General features: G+C 38.9%; 1 protein-coding gene and 1 pseudogene across 3 annotated transcripts in view; one reads left to right on the top strand and one right to left on the bottom strand.

Annotated features, from left to right (window-relative positions):
- The first annotated feature begins 6 nt into the window (after positions 1–6).
- Dennd2b (DENN domain containing 2B) overlaps positions 7–5,197 on the top strand; it is a 189,573-nt gene continuing 184,382 nt past the window's right edge. Inside the window, exons 1-2 of one of the 3 annotated variants that reach the window (XM_010615321.1) lie at positions 7–137; positions 3,154–3,242. The gene's annotated coding sequence lies outside the window, so the exon portion shown is untranslated. Of the gene's footprint in view, positions 138–1,786; positions 1,843–3,153; positions 3,243–5,197 lie in introns of those variants that run through there. The other 2 variants (XM_010615320.1, XM_010615324.1) reach the window with 2 other exon arrangements.
- On the bottom strand, positions 2,825–2,925 carry LOC117286426 (annotated as a pseudogene).

Below are 5,197 nucleotides of genomic sequence, written 5' to 3' on the forward strand. Positions count from 1 at the left end.
GCCTTCTCCGTCCCGGATGGTTACCGCTCAAAATCGGTTGCAAGAGGGGCTTAGGTTGAGTCCTCAGCCAAAGACTCCTGGACTCGGGTCTAGTCCTTAGAGGTCTTCGCCGCTTAACTTGGTGCATCAGATATCAGGTCAGGTTGTTAAGACCTGTGTGAGGACTGCCGGGCGTGGTGGCGCACACCTGTTATCCCAGCGCTCGGGGGACTGAGGCAGGAGGATCACCGTGAGTTCGAGGCTGGTTTGGGCTTCAGTGAGTTCAAGGTCAGCCTGAACTACGTAGCGGGACCCTGTCCAAAAAAAAAAAAAAGTATGAAGATCGAGACAAGTGTCTCTGATTTATAGTTTATAGTTAGGGGCGTCGCTACTGTAAAACCACTTTTGTTTGTGCAGGTGATTAGGCCAAAGAAGGTGGCGGCCAAGATGGTGTTGTCAGGCCTGGGGTCTGAAAGTTTGGAATGGAGGCGCTAGACCGGGCTTCCTGGTGTACTGGGAGGGGATGCCTGAGGAGTTGTAGGGTACCTGTAATCCCCTCACCCTTCCAATGGAAGGACGGATTCGCACCCTCTTGGAGAGCTCTTGGGAGCCCTGGATCCGCCTTTCAAAAATAACTGCACCAGGTTAAAGTAAGGAACTCTGCTTATCGTTTACTCCACTGTCTGGAAGATGAGCACCAGGTGTCAGGGTCAGTGTCTCAGCTACACCACCTAGCGAATAGCAAAGCCTTGAGACCCAAGAGGGCCTATGAAGTAAGGGACACTGCGCAGTGGGGCTCACTTTAAGAGGACAAGCTAATCAAACATGGACTTGATGATCTGTGATGAGCTAGCAGGCATGCATTAGGCTGCTACTACAACCCCTGTCTGTACTTTTACACATTTCCTGCTTTCTCTGAAAAAGGAGTGAAACCCTTCATTATCCCTGAGGTGATCCTTCATTTCAGAAGTATTCCCAACTTTTCCTTCCTTAGGTGTTTATCAGGTGTCTCCTTTAGAACACAGTTTATGTGCACAGGGTCCTGAATATCCAGTCTGGACAGCTGGTTTGAATTCTGTTAACACTCACTGTGTGATTCTGGGCAAACAAATTACTTTTGTTGAGGCCCACTTTTCCTCATCTTATATTGGGGATACTAATACACTGGCTTCCCTAGACTGTCAGTTTCTTGAGGGCAAAATCCATTATCTGTTCTTGTTCACTGAACTTCAGATGCATCTAGTATTTTGTCTCACAGTAATGGCTGAAATGTTGAATTGGGTGTGGTAAGGCTTTTGTGATATAATTCCTTTAAAATGCGTAGCACAATGCTCTGCAAAGAATAAGTACTGTATTTATTACATGCGAGGCACTATTCTGAGAGCAGCAGGTGGATCAAAATACAGAAAAAAAAAGAGGAAATGATGCACACAAGATCTGTAATCCCAGAACAAAATAATTATGACATAAGATTGATATAGATAAAATTCTGTGAAGCTTAGAAAGTAGTTATGTTCAGCGGGGAGGACCGAGAAGCCTTGTAGAAAGGCAGTGTTTGAGCTAGACCTTGAAAATTACACTAGGGATTAATGAGAGAAGAGATAGATAAGACACCTGTTAGCTGCTCTTATAATATGTGTGCTCAAGGGTGAGACAGATTTGTTTTTCTTTATTATTTACTGATTTCAAGAACTTGGCTCCATAACTTTTAGTTGTGTCTGTGCAACCATGAGCAGGTTACTTAATCTTTGTATACCTAAATTTTGTCATCTATAAAATGAGAATTATAATAGTACATTTCTCGCAGGGTCATGAAGATCAGATGAATTAGTATGTGGAAAGTCTAATAGTACTTGGCATATAGTAAGTACTTAATAAATACTAACCTGTATTATCATTTTAAACTTCAGTCTGATTTCTGAGTATGTTTTCATTCACTCAGTACTATAATATACCTCACCTTGCTTGACTTTCTTCTGCAAAATTCTTTTTGTTTGTTTTGTTTTTTGAGACAGGGTCGAAATATGTAGTTCAAACTGGCCTTGAACTCACTATGTAGCCCAGGCTGGTGTTGAATTCACAGTGATCCTCCTGCCTCAGCCTCCTGAGTGCTGGGATTACAGGCGTGCACTACCATACCTCTAGTATTTTATTATTACTTTTTAAAAAAACTATTTCCAAGCATTCTAGTTTAAGAATTAATTTTTTTTTGTCAAATCAGCTCTTTAAAATCTTTTCCAGTCATTCCCAGTTACCACTGCTTTTTGTTTTTATATTTAATATTGTACTTATCCAAATCTAACAAAGTAGTTATGGTTTATTCTTTCCCAACAACCTATACACTTCTTGAAGTCAGAAGTTGCTCCTTATTGGCATTTGACTATTCCAAGTTCCACTAAGGAGTGGGTATTCAATGTGTATTTGTTGAAATTGATTTAATTTTTCACTTAAGTAGACACTTGTTAGACCAGAGAAGAGTTGACTTCAGCCAGGTGTGGTGGTGCATACCTATAATTCCAGCACTCTGGGAGGCTGGGCAGGGGCATCACAAGTTCAGGCCATCTGGGCAACTTGGTGACTTAGTGAGACTACTTTCAAAATAAAAAGGGCTGGGGATATAACTCAGTGTGAATGCCATGGGTTCAATGCTCAATACTGCTCCCCCTTTTTTGCCTACATGCATTCTTTTCCTTTAAAAGTATTTCTGTTGTTTTAAATTTTTATTTAATAGCCCAAGTTTAATAGTTTGTAAATAAGAAAACAACATGTCTGCTTAATAGCAACAAGTCTTCACAGGTACACGGGTAGGTAGGTTGAAACACTACTTTTGATAATTACATTGTCTTAAACTATGGAACACTTCCTAAATTTGTATGTCATCCTTGCGCAGGGGCCACGCTGATCTCTGTATCATTCCAATTTTAGTATATTTCTGTGGAAGCAAGCACACCACAAGTAATGAATACATAGTTATAACTACATTTTCCTACAATTTAACATTTAGAAGTGTATGAGGGGAAAGGTGGTTGGAATGAAACTAGAGCCTAAGACTGATACTAAATTAAATCTTTACATGGAAAATTTTTTCTACTTATAAACATTTATGTGTCTATATAATTTCAAGGTTCATTCTATGAACCACAACTTGAGGAAATTTATTTTCTCTTTTATAAGATTGGTTGGGGACAATAATGGAGCAGGACCTGCCATCGAGCCCCTGTAGAGCAAACACAACCCACGCCAGGTACTTCTGAAATCCATTGGTGAGTCTTGGAGATGACCAATAAATGGAGGGAGGACAAGTAATTGAGAATGTGTCTAGTCCACAGAGAGAATATCCATGTGAGTCTTTCGTGATCTCTGTCTTCAAAGAGTCAATTTACTACCACAGAGAACAAATATAATATATTTTTCTGGGTTATATGTTTTAGGAGATAAGTGAGTTAGAAGAAATATTCTTGAAATCTCAAGAAAGAGATTGGTACTGTACTTGGGACTCTCTTGAGAAAAAAAAAAGTCTAATGAAGAGCAAAGTAAATTGTTTTTTTCTACTTGAAGGAGAGCAAAAAAGGATTAAAAACCCAGGATGCAGAAGAAAGTATCATACCAAAATTAGACAATGATCTGTACTGTACATGCCAGAGAATGTGTAATTCATTTTCTTTGACACGTGATATTTTTATTTCTTTAGCAGATTTAGGGGCTTTAGGATCATTACAGCTTTGTAGAGCAGTATAAAGGATGAGTGATTAGGTCATTCATTTTCCCTGATTACGTCAACTCATTGGATTATTGAGGAGTGAAGGAAACTCATTATCCAGTGTCACCTTGATTATTGAAGAAAATGAATAAAGCTTATGAGAGTTAGCGTTCACAATCTGTTAAAAATCGACTAGAAGTTACAGTATTGGTTGCAAAGTAGGAATGATTAGAAAAAGTTTTGTCACTTTAAAGAATCAGAGTTTAAAGCAAAATATTTGGAAGATATAAACAGTTGAAAATCCATGTAGCATTCTTAAAAATTACTTTATTGAGGTACAATGAGCATATAAAATTCACCTGTTCTAAGTGTAAAATTCAGTAATTTTTAGTAAATTTACAGTTGTGTCAATATTACCACAGCCTAGTTTGGGAACATTTCATACCTGAAGAAGATGCCTGGTGCCTACCCTGTGTGATAATTTCTCAGCTTTTGCTTCTAGATCGAATAACCAATATTCTGCTTGCCATCTATAAATTTGCCTTTTTGGGACATTTCATATAAATGGAACCAAATGATGTGTGACCCTTTTTACCTGGCTTCTTTTTTTTTTCCAGTTTTCTGTACTTTTTTTTTTCAGCTTTAATTGAGTTTATTGGTACATTTTAGGATACAGTACAGTTACATTCATTGTTGGGATCTTGTACCTCTACATGACAGGTCTTGGTTCTCATTTTTCCCCTTACCTCTGCCCTCCCTTCACCCGCTCCTCCCCTCCCCATCTACAATCAGTTTATTTCCATCTTTTCATTATCTCACATTTTTTTTCTTTTCCCTTTTCACCCTTCCCCTACCCGTCCCACCTTCCCTACACCTTTAGCTCCTTTCTTCCCATTTCTAAATGTCAGTAATCTTATTAGGATTTTCTGTATTATTGCAGATTATTCACACCAGAGAAACTATTCGGTATTTACACATGTGTGCCTTATTTATTTCACTTAGGAGTACATCTTCACTATGTATCCATTTTCCTATGAATGAATCTATTCTCTCGCTCTTTATGGCTGAGTAATATTCCATTTTATAGAAAAACCACATCTTCTTTATCCAGTTTCCAATTGATGGGCAAATAGGCTGTTTCCAAGTTTTAGCTGTTACAAACTGTGCCGCTATAAACATTGGTGTGCATACTTCTCTGTGATATGATTCTTTTAGTTCTTTTGGAAAGATACCCAGCAGAGGGATGGCTGGGTCAAATGGAACCTCCAGTCCAAGCTCTTTGAGGTATCTCCTTATTGATTTCCATAGTGGTTGCACCAGTCTGCACTCCCACCAACAATGGAGAAAGGTTCCTTTCTCCCCACAACCCCGCCAACATTTGTTATTGTGTGATTTCTTGATAGCAGCCATTCTTTGTGGGGTGAGGTGGAATCTCAGTGTTGTTTTCATCTGCATCTCTCGAATGATCAGTGATGTGGAACATTTTTTCATATATTTACTTGCTGCTTTGACTTCTTT

Source organism: Fukomys damarensis, unplaced genomic scaffold (assembly GCF_012274545.1).
Source record: "Fukomys damarensis isolate Sample0158 unplaced genomic scaffold, DMR_v1.0_HiC HiC_scaffold_16, whole genome shotgun sequence".
NCBI classification, from domain to species: domain Eukaryota; kingdom Metazoa; phylum Chordata; class Mammalia; order Rodentia; family Bathyergidae; genus Fukomys; species Fukomys damarensis.